Source organism: Cibotium barometz, chromosome 11, assembly GCF_041138505.1.
Source record: "Cibotium barometz isolate CiBa-2024 chromosome 11, ASM4113850v1, whole genome shotgun sequence".
In the NCBI taxonomy this organism is placed as follows: Eukaryota; Viridiplantae; Streptophyta; class Polypodiopsida; order Cyatheales; family Cibotiaceae; genus Cibotium; species Cibotium barometz.
The window spans coordinates 19,883,060-19,898,559 of NC_141056.1; the positions used below are offsets into that span (position 1 = coordinate 19,883,060).

Consider the following 15,500-nt stretch of genomic DNA (forward strand, 5'->3'; position numbering starts at 1 on the left):
GCATGTAAAAAAATTAAATAGATGTCAATTCAATTTGAAAGGCACCCACAATCCTATCTAAAAAGGCTTTTTGGAATCTGAATATCTACATATTCAATGCTTTCTTAATGATAGCCAAGCCCACTCGGTGGACCGTGGGACCAGTGTTTATTTTTGCAAGTAGGGTATTCTTTTTTTTAAGAAGGCCTCTTTCAAATTTGTCTTTCAATGTGAAGGGCATATTTTTTTCTTTGCTCTTCAAAAGACGGCCAACATAAAGGTTATCTTTCAAGTTCCTTCGTAAAACATTTACAAATAAAATGAAATTGTTAAGTCATTGACCCATTATGGTAACAATATATCCATTGACCCACTTTATTACAATCTCTTTGCTTATGAAGTTTGTTTTTCTTGATCACCATGGTTCTGCTATAAAGCTTCATCAGTTTTCTCAATAAGGTATCAACGAATGTCTTCAAAAAAAGAACTAATTAATGTGTAATGTGTATCTAAAGAAGTAACAAACTAATACCTACATGCCCTTCATGTGCAAGGTTCAATTTTTTTCACCCTTCCATGTGAAGGGCAAATTTTTTTAATAACACTTCAAGAGCAATACTTGATTCTTTTTCATACTTCTTTAGCAGGTCAAATTGCCCTTAGAAAGGCTCTGCAACCTTCAAAAATAGACACTGAGTGGGACTAGTGTAATGAAGCAGGGACTTAGGCTTAACACAATTAAAGTCCCCAATAAATTTGGAATTGGAGTGCCATTCTAGTAAAGATCATGCGCATTTATGTGCTCGGCCAGGCCGGGCGCTCTTTTGATTGGCCAGGCGGGGCGCTCACACTGCATGTCATTTCGCCTTGCCACCTTTCTGCCCCCTTTTCTCTCAGGGTTTCTCTCTGTTTGTTTCTTGCTGCATGGCTATGACAAGCAAAGCAGGCATCGCCTCTGTCTCTACGCACCTGTGAATCAGGAGCTTTTCGATCTGTGCAGCACACTGCTATTCACGGTACCTACAGGTAAGGAAGGAGCCTTCCTTTCACTCAAAGCATTTCGACTGAACTGCTGCTGAGCTTTTCCTGAACGGTCTGTGTGTGTGTGTGTGTGTGTGAGAGAGAGAGAGAGAGAGAGAGAGAGAGAGACGGGGAGCTAGTAAAAGGGACCAGGTGTTCTTAAATTTTAGATGGACAAATCAACAGATTATACAGATTAATTTTCATCGGAGTCTAAAAGTAGAGAAATTAACAAAGTCCTTTACCTCACATCACTAGACTTCTCCTAAGACATGGAATTATTCGACCCAAATGGAGATCTAAGAGGGCTTGTGTAGAAGTCCAAGAACCCAAGGAAATAAGAAGAGAGGTTGATTTCTATTTGTCCAGGAGCTAAGGGATACAACGCTTTTAGCCATTTGAGGTGTCCATGATCAAATTAGTGTATCCATGATCATAAATATGTTGTGGATAACTTTTTTCTGTATCTTCCTTCAAGCATCTCTGACCCATCTGGTTAGGACATCTAATGGGGGCCCAGGGCATACATAAACAAAACCGATAACGATTCTACTTCCCATCCAAAATGTGTTATCTTAGAGCCCATGACTTCATCTCAACAGCCATAAGGAATAGAGCAACTAAACATAGACGGTGCAATATGAGAAGAAGCTTTAGGAAATAAAGCAGAGCAGCTGGCCGCTTCATTAGCATTAGTTTTGGTACGTCACTCAAGGATTTTAGGTATTTCTACATGGGGAGGGAAGATCCCTTTGTGTTACCATCTCAAGGAGATCCAATGACCTGACTATTCGCTTCTCAGGGATCTGCTATAGGATCTCCATAGGGTCGTCTTCCCAATTTAGTTTTATAAAAAAAAAATTTGTTTTGGATCTACCTGAATTTTTTTGACTTGGTACTCACCTTAGGATTGGGATTGGGATTGGGTGGGGAAGGACTAGGCATTAGCTAGTTTAGGTAAACCTTTAAGGACCTCTCTACCACCATCACTCTCTTCCTCCATCTTTTTAAACATCAACTGTTTTCAACTCATTGACTCTATAAAGGCTATTTGAAGAGTTTGGCTCACCCATCCACATGCTACTAATCTAGCTTCACTACTTGCTACACCATAACTTCTAGTCTAGTTTCATATTTGTTATCAAAGCTCCTTGATTCAAAGCACATGGGTGTGGAGCTTACATCCATCTCTGATATTGGAGACACCATAAAGCATTACCGTTCTCCATCTTTGTTATTATGGAATTTTATTTTCCATTTTATTTATGAAAGATTCTACTTCTTGTGCATTTAATTTTGCATTCACCACATGTTTATCTTGCATAGTATCAAAGATTTGGCTTAGTCAAGACTTCTTTGTTCGTTGTTGAAGCTACATAAAGGCCTAAAAAGGCTATGAATGTTTTGTACATTTTTTTTCGAACATCTTGTAGATTGATGTGTTCTTTTACTCAACAACTTTATTTTGCTCAAAAGTATGCACAGTGATAAGCTAATGTTTAATTTCATGCTTATTGCTACACCCATCAAGCTTCTTGGAGGTGAAGTCACTTTGCCAATCTCTTCTCAAAGCTTTAAAGTTGTGCCAGTCTCATTCTAAATCCTTTTCAACCATTCCTAAAATGTGTCAAAAGTTCAAGACTTCACATCATGTGAATACACCATCTTTCTAATGTAATCATCTATCAATTGAAAAAGGTAGAAAGAGTCTCCTAGAATTCATGTTCCTAATTCTTTAGAGGGATCGTCATGCATGTGATGAAGAGGAATAGTTGCCTCAAAATTCATCATGTTGTGGGAATGCTTCACAGTTTACTTGGTCTTCATAAAAACATCACAAGTAGCGGTGGTAGATCCAATACGAAATTCTTTTGATGCATCTTTTGCAAAAGTTGTTAAACCAAAGTGATGAATTATTTTGCCAGTATTTTATAAAAGCATAGAGGTCGTAGAGATTGTGTCAAGATCCCTTTCCAACAACCTTGCCATTTTTGTCCAAGATGATAGCTTCCTCCAATCAAAATATACTTTGATGTTGTGGTCAATGGTAGCCACTACTGACAAGAGATCCATGTGTCGAAAATGAATAAAAAGGACATCTTATAGATGTTTGAGAACTCCTTTGTTTGAGGGTAAAGCTCTTCCTTTGTAGTTAACCTGGTTGCCGTGGCACACTAAATGGGAACATTGATTGTATTATGAGAGAAAGGGGTTCTACTCTAGGGGTGATGCATAGCTACTTTGTCTCTCTCCACTAGTGGCATACACACGACAATTCGGAGGAATATCCCACAAGTGTGGACACCACTTAACGACACAATGCGAATGCCACTTAACTATGCATAAATCAAGGAACAACCATACATTTTCTTATGAGAGAGTCATACAAGGAGATCCACTCCATCGTGAGTACACAGAGTTCGCAAAGGATGAAGATCACAATAACCACGATGGCAGTAACACAATCAATAATTAACTACTAACACCTACAGCCTTGGGGAATTCTCAGGTCTAGTCTATTTATATACGAGAAAGTCAATAAATCGAGTAGATGAAATTGAGTGAGAGACAAAAATCGAGCGGCTCTCCATTGGAAAGGCAAAGTTTGAACCTGAAGAGGCATGATTTGAGTGTTTGGAATTTGTATCTCACTCGATCTGAATTTCTCTTTTAGAATGGGGATTATAATAATCACCTCTCGAGAATAACATCAATTCTCACAACACGTCATTTAGCCATGGTCCGTTGGCATTCGACTCTCTTGTGTGTACGTGGTCTATTCCTCCCAACATGTACAAAACCCAAGACCAACGTGCCACACATTGCTCTTGAAAATTCAGTGCACACACTCTGTGTATTTGTAAATTTTTATTCTCAAAATAACCTTCATAGTTTATTTTCCAAGGTTTTTGAAATCCATTAGTATCATTAAGCTACATTTGTTGGATCTAAAGTGTTTATACCAATTCAAGACAAGTTTTTATACCATGCTTTAATTAGAAAAGTGGCTTGTGTATTGTTAATTCCATATGATTTCTTCAAAATACCTATATTGCGGCAAACAATGCATAGAGGCTGGACATGCCCCCTTCACGAGTGCAGCAAGAGTTTTGATGTAGGTGATGCAGTCGTCGGCTATAGCTCTCGGGTAGGCCGTGGAGTTGATGCCATGCTTTGCTTGGTAGTGTAGCTAGTGCAAGTGTCTCAGTAGCCAGAAGTAGTCATTTCGCTCTTGGTAGGGGCGCCTAAGGGCAGTTGCTAGTTGGACACGAAGTGCGGCTGTCCACTTGCAGGACCTCATCTTTCCCACCACCATGTAGACAAGGGTAGAGAAGAGTGATGGATGGGACTAAGACTATGCAACTATCGCAATTTATAATAACCTAGTGCGCCTTCTTGTGTTGATGCCTACTTAGCAGGTCCCTTGAGTGCACCCAACAACTTTACCCTAACCGACATAAAAAAGGCTCAAAATCCTTCACCAACGGGCCGCGATATTGTAGCTTGCTGCTGGTAAAGCCTTTTTTAATCACTCTTCTTATCAATGTCAAAGAAACACTAAGGTTCACCCTTGGGGCTTCCTCCACCTTCGTGTTGCCTCCTCTTGCTCTTGTAACTCCTTTTTAGCGTTGGCCCTGCTAGAATGCAACTATTTTCCTCCCTCCAACGGGAGTTTGGGGCTTGCCCAAACATAAGACTGAGGGAGATGCTAGCCTTGCCCAAATGCAAAGCTCGGGGAGATGCTCAATGAGAGAGGAGGGATCGTTTTATCCCATAGAGTGTTTCTATACACGTATTTAGAGATATTGAGATATGAGACTATCTTGACATGTATTTAGGGTACAACTTGCTTTTCCCATGGTAAAAACCTCCAAGGTTCATAATATTTTGTAGAGTGACTTTTTTGTTTCTCTCTTTCCGTTTATTTTTTATTGCATATTACATCATCCCTTTGTTTGTTGTTGATCAAAGGTTCTACTCTTCCTTTAGTAGCTTGCCTCAAACTAGCTACCACACTTATTGCTTGCAAATGGTGATGTGTAGCATCATGCCACCATGTTGTATTTTGCTCTTTCCTTTGCCTCGTAGAGAGAAAGAAATATGACTCCTACTTGAGTTCTAATCTCGATTTTGAGAGAGAGGGATAGAGAATCTAAATGTAGATTGGAATTAGTGCACTCACAAATTAATGTAAATTTGCATTTAGATGCAGATTAATTTAGAATTTAAAAGGCTATCGAGGCACACCCCTACAAGGTGTCTTGCTTAATTCAAAATTTGTATTTTCAATGGGAAGCCACTTGATTTCACTTGCTTGATTTTTTGTACTCCTCTTTATATGCAAGGGTCCTAACCAATCTCGTTATCCAACTATGGGTATCACCTATCATAGAAGTGCCACCATTCGTGAAGTAGGTGAGGCCCTTCAATGCCATGCTTTGGTTGGTGCACTTGATGTGATGTCAGAAATATCCATTGGGTCGTTGGCCATTGCTTATGTGCATGTGTAGACCATGCAGATGCCCACACTTCATATGTCCTCCAAATGATCGCTTCTTCCACCAGGAGGTATTCCACACTACCCCATCATTGAGAATTGCACACTTAAACATCCTCTTGTAATAAGGTATTCCACACTTGACCATGGGCACCTAGGGTGGCTATAGGTCTCCTACTACTACTTGATTCCGTAGCAAACCTTGCTTCCTGGCACACTAGGGTTTGTGACCAGACTGTGTCACGGGGTCACTCTGTGGCAGTATGTCTCCAGGAGTTCCTACTTGGCTAGGGAGACATGGGGCTACATTGCCCTGCTCCACTACGCTCACACAACTCTGACAAGACACTATGCTTGACGTGCACCTAAGAGAGTGACTACAAGCAATCGACAAGATGACACCTCCGTAGAACACACTTGAAGGAAAGAGACACACAGCGCAGAGACAATGAAGAATAAGAACATTTGCATTCAATCACTAAATTGATTTATTCCTTGGCTTTTCCAAGATTGCTCATTTATACAAGTGGTCCAACCATGGGGAGTAGGTGCACTGCTTGGGCCATAAAGTGTCCACTGAACATGGAGTGGGATTCTGGTGTGACCTACCATGATTGCCAATATTAGGGACACGCTAGCCACTTGCTAATGGTGTGCAAGGGGTGGTCCTCCACGGGGAGTAGGTGCACCGCTTGGGCCATAAAGTGTCCGCCATTGAACGTGGAGCGGGATTCTGATGTGACCTACCATGATTGCCAATATTAGGGACACGCCACCCACTTGCTAATGTGTGTAAGGGGTGGTCCTCCAATGGAAGAGAGACAAAGAGAGATGTATGTATCGAGGAGATGGAGGTTGTCGAAGAGAGAGGGAAGAGGTGTCGTGCAGAAAGTGGGGTGAAAAAAGGTGGAACGTGTCGTAGAGAGAGGGAAAGCGTGTCACGAGTTGGGCATTCTCTACGCTAGGGGTTTTGGTCTATGCCCATATCCAAATTATGATATTCCGGTAGGCGTGGGGACGTAATGTCTATGCCTAGAATCGCCGCATGCTACATGCTAAATGAAAGGGAGATTGTCCAATACATGCTTATGCACGGCATACTTCCATGCTTGGAATTGTTTTCACGTGAAATGTTTAGTGTTTGCAAGTTTTCTATTTGCGTTTGATGGTTCCTTCGAGAGACGTGATGGCTCTTATTCCTTTGTTAGAGAGTTCCATGGGTTTTTAATTGCATATGTTCACAGCACTGAGAGATCATTTGATTGGTCAAGATTTGTCTATGATAATATTGAACAGGTTATGTTTGGTATGGGTGTCAACCCATGTTCCGAACATCTCCAATCCTCAATCTTGTTCTTCCTTCCTATAATTGATTTCTCAAATCAACTGTCACTTTTCCTCAGTCTTGAAATCCACCAAATAGGAATATAGATGTATCTTGAAACCTTACATTTGGTGGATCCTAGCGTCCCATACCACCAGGATACATTCCATACAAGACTCCCTTTTACACATAAGATTTAGTCATGTGTGATCAATTCCTTCCCAATTTTGCCTTGACACTATGAAAGTTTGCATAGGTGGAAGTGATCATAATAGTCAAAGAAGAAAGAGTGAGAGTGAGAGAGAGAGAGAGAGTGTGTGTGTGTTGGAATTAGGGTTGCGGGAAAGCACACAAAGCTTGGAGAAGAAGAAGCAAGAATGCACACAACACACAATGTATTAGATTCTGTTAATGTACAAAAGATGAGTTAGCTCTAGAATAATTGGCGTATATACAAGCCAGGGGAAAAAACCTCCTAAAGAGGGAAAAAGTGCCCCGGCGGTCCTAAGTGTGTTTACACACATCACTGTCTATATATATATATCAACAAATCCCCCTTGGGAGTGATGGTGTGAACGAGAGCTGGCACTCATGTATAGGGAACTGCCATGCCCGAAGTAGATCAATCCACCAAGGGGAGCAAGCCCAAAGCTTTGCGGAAAGCTTCGAACTTCTCACGAGGAAGCGCCTTTGTGAAAAGATCGGCGAGGTTGTCTTGTGTTGGCACATAGACCAAGCTGATCTCTCTTGCTGAGAGTCTCTCCCTGACATAGTGATAATGCACCTCAATGTGCTTTGTGCGAGCATGAAAAACTGGGTTTCTCGCAACTGCCAATGCGCTCTGACTGTCAGTGTAGATAGAGGTGGCAGACTCCTGTCCAACACCCAAGTCAGCCATAAGCCGTCTGAGCCACACACACTCAACCGTAGCTGTGAAAGCTGCCCTGTACTCAGCTTCACAACTAGAAGTGGCCACAGTAGGTTGCTTCTTGCTCAACCAAGATATGCATGAGCTACCGAGCATGAAACAAAAACCACTTGTGGACACTCTTGTGTCATAGCAATCAGCCCAATTTGAGTCCGAAAAAGCATGTACATCTGGCGACAACGATCCTCCCTTGGGATAAAACAACCCAAGATGTATGGTGCCACTCAAGTAGCGAAACATGCGTTTAACTGCCTTCCAATGCTGAGACCTTGGGCTATGCATAAACCTGCTCACCTGTGAGACTGCAAACTGAATGTCCGGCCTCGTAATGCATACATAAATGAGGCAACCAACAGCTGTCTGATAGAGTGTGACATCAAAGTGATCTCCAGCATCATGAAGACTCAACTTCAAACCTGTCTCCATTGGAGTAGCAATAGGCTTGCAGTCTTCAAGGCCAAATCTCTGCAACAATGTCTCAATATACTTTGTTTGACACAAAGCAATACCTCCATCACACTGCTTAAATTGTATCCCCAAATAATGATTCAAATGCCCCAAATCTGACATCTCAAAAGAGGCATTCAAATCAGCCTTAAAATCAGCAATATGACTCTCATTTGGTCTTGTGAGCAGCATGTCATCGACATAGAGAGCAATGATTAGATGTACATCATTCACACGTTTAGCATACAAAGTGCTTTCTGTTGGACTATTCTGAAAACCATGTGCAGTCAAATATGCATGTATCTTTTCATACCAAGCTTGTGGAGCTTGCTTTAAACCATGTAAAGCCTTTTTCAACCTGCACACTTTGTTTTCCTGCCCTCTTTGAACAAAACCACGAGGCTGCGATACATACACCTCCTCATGCAAATCTCCATTCAAGAACGCAGTCTTTATGTCCAACTGATGTACATTCCAACCATTATGAGTTGCCAATGCACAAATGCTACGAATGGTAGTCATATGACAAGTGGGAGCAAAGGTCTTATCAAAATCAATGCCCTTTTCTTGAGCATAACCCTTTGCAACAAGTCTAGCTTTATAGCGATCAACACTGCCATCTGGATTTCGTTTCAACTTCAAAACCCACTTACATCCAATGGCCTTTTTACCAGTAGGCAAATCACACAAAGACCGTGTACCATTCTTCATTATAGCATCATATTCACTTTGCATTGCAGCCAACCAATTTTTTGATTTTTGTGCCTCATCAAATGAAAGAGGTTCTTTCTCTTCACACATACTAGACACAGCCAAAGCATAACAATCTGATGCATAAGAGGCATGCTGAAAACCTGAACGAGTACGACTAGATATAGGTGTATCAATTTTACTATCACGCAAGGTTTGCACCAGCCATTTAGGCATACCTCTAGCCTGCTCATTTTCAGCCCTATCCTCATGAATTACATCCTGTAAATCTGCTTCAGAAATAGGCTGATCTATGATGTCGTTTGAAATCTGCATAGGTGGAGTATTTGCCTCATTAGGACTTACATTTGAATTCCCACGTGTAAATAGAGGCAACAACGTATCAAATACATCCCGTGAGCTCACAGCTGTCTCTTTGGTACATGATAACAAAGGCTGCACAGCATCTTCCACAAAAACATCTCGACTAATCAAGATACGCTTTGACTGCGGATGAGACAATCTGTAACCCTTGCTCTCAGCATTGTAACCAACAAAAATGCATTTGACAGCCTTATCATCCAATTTTCTGCGTTGTTGCACAGGCACTAAATCGTAGGCCAAGCAACCAAAGATACGCAAGTGACCAATAGAAGGCTTTCTGCCATGCCAAGCTTCGTATGGAGTAATAGACTGCAAGGCCTTAGTGGGACACCTGTTGAGTACATATGCAGCACACATGACAGTCTCAAGCCAAAACGCATGTGGCAAAGCTTGGCTCTTGACCATACATCGTGCCATCTCTATAAGTGACCTGTTTTTCCTCTCCTCAACACCATTTTGTTGAGGGGTACACGGCACTGTACATTGGTGTTTTATCCCACGACTAGCCAGAAATGCATCAAACTCTTTAGACATGTACTCCCCCCCTCGATCAGAACGGAGGGTGCCCATAGTACAATTGGATACATTTTCAACCATAAGCATAAACTGTTTGAAGCACAAAAACACTTTGGACTTTGCCTTCAGTGGATATACCCATGCATGCCTTGAGTAATCATCAATGAAAGTCACGAAGTACAAGTGTTTACCAAATGACGGAGTTTGCATAGGCCCACATACATCACTATGTACAAGTTGCAATTTGCGAGTGGCCCGCACAGAACCATCCTTTGGAAACGTAGAACGCTACATTTTGTCCAAAATACAGCCTTCCCAAACATGTTTCAATGGTGTCTCAAGAGGGGGCAATGAAGCAACCATATCAAATTTCTGCAAACGCAGCAAACTAGCAAAGTTCAGATGACCAAAACGAGCATGCCACAGTTTTGCATCTGAAACTGCCTTTTCATCAGAAACTGCATTTGCTGAATCTTCCACACACTTGTCATAAGAATTGAGCCTATACAGCCCACGAAACAAGGTGCTAGATACAATAATCGTATCACAAGAAGTCAAATCATGAACAGTACATTTGTCATCCACAAATTTGACTACAAGTCCAAGTCTAGCAAGCGCAGAGACAGACAATAGATTCTTCTTTATCCCTGGCACATACAAAGCATCTGAAAGTGTGAAAGCGCTGCCATTTGCAGCAGTAAGCATAATTTTACCATTGCCCTTCATTGGGTAAGAAGCATTATTGGCACATGTGACAGTATTCCCATTAGGGACAGCAGCCTCAAGACAAGTGAACATATCACGATGCGAGGTAATGTGCTTTGTAGTACCACTGTCAAAATACCAAACATCAGAGTCAATTGAAACTGCCAAACATGCATCATGTACAGATGGGTCATATTGGCAATACACGCTAAACGCCCATTCTGTATCCTGCACAACATTTGCAGAATCTGCATTTGTAGAAGCATCCGCTATTGTGGTTGCATTTGACTCTTTCTTCTTTGCCTCTTTAGCCTTTAGCTGAGGGCAATTCTTAATGACATGATCAGTTGTCTTACAATAGTTGCATCTCATTTTTTTCTTGCCTTTATCAAGAGCCTTCTCAGACCTATTGTTGCTACCTGTGGAAGGAGAAGAAGTTGCAGACCTACTAATAGGAAAAGAAACAGTGGAAGGGACTGCCTTACCACTTCTTCTCTGTTGGGCAGCAACAAATGCCTGATCAACTGCACGCTGCCTAGCCCTGTTTTGCCTGGACTGCGCTTCTTGCAAGAGCTTGTTGACTAAAGTATCATACTTGACAACATCAGGTCTATCCTCAGTAACAAGTCTCCACGTGGAAGCAAAAGTCTGATATGACTCAGGTAAAGCATCAAGAACAGTCTGCACAAGAGAATGATCAGGAATAATCTCACCTGCAGAAATCAACTGTTCCTTGAGATCTTTAATCTCAGCAAGAAAAACATTCATGTCATCATCTTCTTGCATAATCTTCGATTCTAGCTCTTTACGCAGGTAAGAGATTTTTGCCTCGTTACGACCTGCATACAAACCAGCTAGAATATCCCAAGCCTGTTTTGCTGTTTTAGCTGAACGAATATGTGGGGTGATGTTACGTTTGACAGAAAGTGTAATCAAGGCATGAGTCTCGCATCTTTACCATCCCAACGAGCTTGTTCAGCAGTGGGTAAAACAGCAGCAATAGTAGAGCTGCTAGAACCTGCAACATCCTCAACAGATCCTACATCCACAGAACCTGGACGTACATCCATACCCTGCACAATGTTCCACACTCCTTTTGCAACCAAAACATGCTGCATCATGTATGCCCAAAGTGGGTAGTTGCTGTTTCCATCCAGTTTGTCATCAGTAGACAACATGCGAAATACATCATTGCTGTTATCAGCCATGGCCACTGACTGAAACTGATGCAAAAGCTACCTGTAATGAAGCAAAGACTGAACAGAGAACAACTCGTGCTATGTAGCACAGTCCACAATAGAATATGTATGCCTGTTTTGCAGAAAACTGCATTGTCGAAATTTCTGCAGAAAATGGCGAAAACACTTGTGTAGAACTTGCAATGCAAAAACGGAGCCCGAAATGACCTCAGATGCGATTTTTGAGAACGCAAAGCCCTACGGGATAATTTGCAGAGTATAGGGATCTGCAAGTGCTCGTGAAAGCTCACCTCAATTGGAGAACGTGAGTCGGAGGGTGCCGACAGCGTAGCCCTGGGAGCCGATGCTTGCTCTGATACCAATTGTTGGAATTAGGGTTGCAGGAAAGCACACAAAGCTTGGAGAAGAAGAAGCAAGAATGCACACAACACACAATGTATTAGATTGTGTCAATGTGCAAAAGATGAGTTAGCCCTAGCATAATGGGCGTATATACAAGCCGGGGGAAAAAACCTCCTAAAGAGGAAAAAAGTGCCCCGGCGGTCCTAAGTGTGTTCACACACATCACTGCCTATATATATATATCAAGAGAGAGAGAGAGAGAGAGAGAGAGAGAGAGAGAGAGAGAGCAGGCAATGATTGAAAATAAATTCAACAAAATCAGCCCTCATTGTATGCACGGAATTTGATCTTGAGGCATTAGGGTGGCAAGGCCGTGTGGTGCATACAGGAGACATTGTTCGTCATCTTGGGTATTCGGTGGGTGTGGATGTGGACCCCCAAGCGCTTCTTGCTTGGATTTCTGCTCGGATCTCGAATAAATTTGTGTATTGGAAAGCTCAAGGGTGGCCTATGCACGTGAGGGTTAAGGTAGCTCAGGTTATTATGCTTAGCATGATTTCCTATTTTTTGCCTTTGCTACCTTGGACGCACAAATCTCTTCTCCGTTTGGTTGCTCCCATATGGTGGCGCGTAGGTGGGCGCTTTTTCAGGATATGTGTTTGTAGGAGCAGCCTTGGGTATTCATGGCTCGTGACTTGATTGAGTTGGAGGGATTGTCACATGGACGGACACGTGTGCAGGCTTCATGGTGGGACATTGTGAATGCGGCTCATCCTGTCCGTATTCGCTCATCTCACATTTTATCGCATATTCTCCTTTCTTGGCATGAAGTTCTACTATTGACTCGGTGGGATCCTGGTCATGAAAGACTACTTTTGAACTCTTTGCAGTTCGAAACATTTGTGGAGTCACGTGTCATTGTTTGGCCAGACAGAGATGCTTCACGCATACGACTCAACCGCATGGTCAGGTTAGGCTTGGTTAGAATCTGAGATGTTGTGATACCTGGTCCTGACAGGCCATATTCGTTTCGTCGTATTCGGTAGCACTTTAGGGTTCCTCGGACATTTCAGCCACTATGGGTTGACATCATGCATGCAGTTGAGCCTTTTACCCCATTGCCTCGGCCATCTGCAGATCAGCCTTGGCTTGATTGGGCACTATATAAATCTGGTGACTTGATATCACTTTCAGCTAACCAAGTCTATCATAAGCTCGTATCAGAGAAAGATTGGGTTTCAGCCAAGGCCAATAAGGTGTGGGGATTGCACAAGTCTAAATCATGGTGGCAGAAAACTCTTATGCGTGGTTGGCAGTCTAAACTCCCTTACCAAGGTAAGGTTTTCATTTGGAGGATGTTGGTGGGAGGGTTACCTACACGGGATCAGCTCAGCCGTCGTAAAATTTTATTGGCCTCTTGCTTCTTCTGCACGACATGCACTGAAATAGTTATGCATATGTTTATGAGTTGTCCAGTGGCCCGTCAGATTTGGTCTTTTGTCTCTCGCGTTTGGGAGGCAGTAGAGAGGTCTACTGTTTCGGCTCATCAGTGGATATTTGGGATTTGTCCTCAAGTCATTACTTCGGACAATCACCTTGTGATATTCCATTTCCTTAGATAGACAGGACTTTGGCATATTTGGACTACACGGAATGGGTTCATCTTTGATTCCTTGTCTGGAATACATGGGCACATTCTACGTATCCGCGGTTTGCTGCTTTGGTAGTTTTCTTCTCTTCTCTCAGCTCAGCTACTGGATGCAGATGTTATTTCATTATGGTCTACGGCGGCTCGGCTGGCTCATCTTTGATGCTTTTATCTGGGATGCTTATTTGGCTAGGAGGCTTTCTTATTAGTGTACAGGTTTGCATGGTCATGATCCTTTAGAGGATCTTTTGTGGGGGTTTTTTGGGGCCATAGGTTCTGTGTGAGCCATGTGGCTGATGTACATTTTTACATATAATATAAAACACCATTTCACGAAAAAAAAAGAAAAAAAAAAGAGTAGGCAATGATCAAGTTCTATTATCATAGCAAAGAGATTACAAGGAGTTGAAGCAACCAGGAAATGGATGTTTGTACAAATGCGTGGGGAATGGATGATTACAATAAGGGGAAGGAGTTCTTTATATAGGCAAGAGAGAGTTGGCTGATTGGCTCCATGGACCTAGCCGACTGGCCATAAATAAGTCACGACCACAAGAAAATACACATGCCTAAATATAAGTGCTTGTTCCCACTTCGAACACCCCCTTTGCAGCTCAGTGTGTGCAAAAGTTGAAGGAAGAAAACTAATGAAGAGATGTGACCATGGACACCCTAGTATCGGCCGGATACTGATTACACCACGGAAGATGCACTTGCCAACTTGTCTCTTGAAAACATAATGACACCGTGAATAGCAAAGAAATCTGCATGGCTCCGAATTCCCACACTAGTGTGCCGTGAACTCCATTCACCCCAATAGTGGATTGTGAACACATCACGTCCCAGAACTTGGAACACATCCAGTTCATAGCTTCTGCTACACCAAGCAATGAATCTAGAACACAACTGATCCATAGCTATCAAAATTGACTTTTACCTGCCATATTATTATGCTCGGAGCTCCCAACATGTGTCCCATGCACTAGAATGAGGAGCTGTTGACAGCCCCCTTTCCTGCCTGCAAGCCTCCTCAAGCTGGAAGTACACGAGGGAAAACTATCTATATGTCATGTGCATAGTGTGTATCTACCGTGTGCTACACGCACACAAGACTAGCTTCGAGGTTGGGGAAGCTTGGAGCTAGGGAGGTTGATTGACGAGCTGAGTTAGGGATAGACTAATGGGCGGGCACCCAAGTATGGACGGGCGGGCGTCCAAGTGTGGACGCCCGATGACCGGCCAAGAGCCTATAAAAGGGTGGCCAAGGTTAGTCATTAGTGGATATAGAGTCTCGCGTGTCTTTGTGAGAGCTCTATGGTCAGGAGCTTAGATATAGTGCAGACGTGCACCTGCTCTATGCAGTCGAGGCCGGCAGCAGTCTCGAGGCCCGCAAGGGTAGCTTCGTGGCGGTATGGGACGTCACGAGGTAGAGATTGGTCGGTAAGTCCATCTAGTTAGCTCAGCTCGTGGCTCGGTGGGGACAGCCAAGACTTGTGGGCTTGCCCATGGCTGTCGAGGTCGGGAGGTGAGTTAGGCATGCACCCCCGTCATGTTTGTTTGGTTTGTTTGCAGGTTTCGAGTCTTGTACCAGGAGCGTTCTACGAGGAGATTCTATGGGGATTTGACAGTGGTATCAGAGCAAGCCTCGTGAACGAGCAAGTCGGTAGGTAGAGAAAAAGAGGTCGAAGAAAAGGTATGAGTTCGAGAAGCGCTCCATACGTCTCCATCCATCGGTGCTACCAGCTCGGCTGTGGTGATCCACTGAGGGTCCCCATATCTCCACTCCATACAGCATGGCTGAAGTGACCAAAGTGTCAAAG

The 15,500-nt window shown here is 42.9% G+C and overlaps 1 protein-coding gene across 1 annotated transcript in view; it reads left to right on the forward strand.

The window, feature by feature from the left end:
- Window positions 1-600: 600 nt before the first annotated feature.
- Window positions 601-15,500, forward strand: part of LOC147633872 (DNA-directed RNA polymerases IV and V subunit 2-like) — an 82,783-nt gene continuing 67,883 nt past the window's right edge. The window contains exon 1 of the mRNA XM_086804927.1: window positions 601-1,005. The gene's annotated coding sequence lies outside the window, so the exon portion shown is untranslated. The remainder of the gene's footprint in view (window positions 1,006-15,500) is intronic.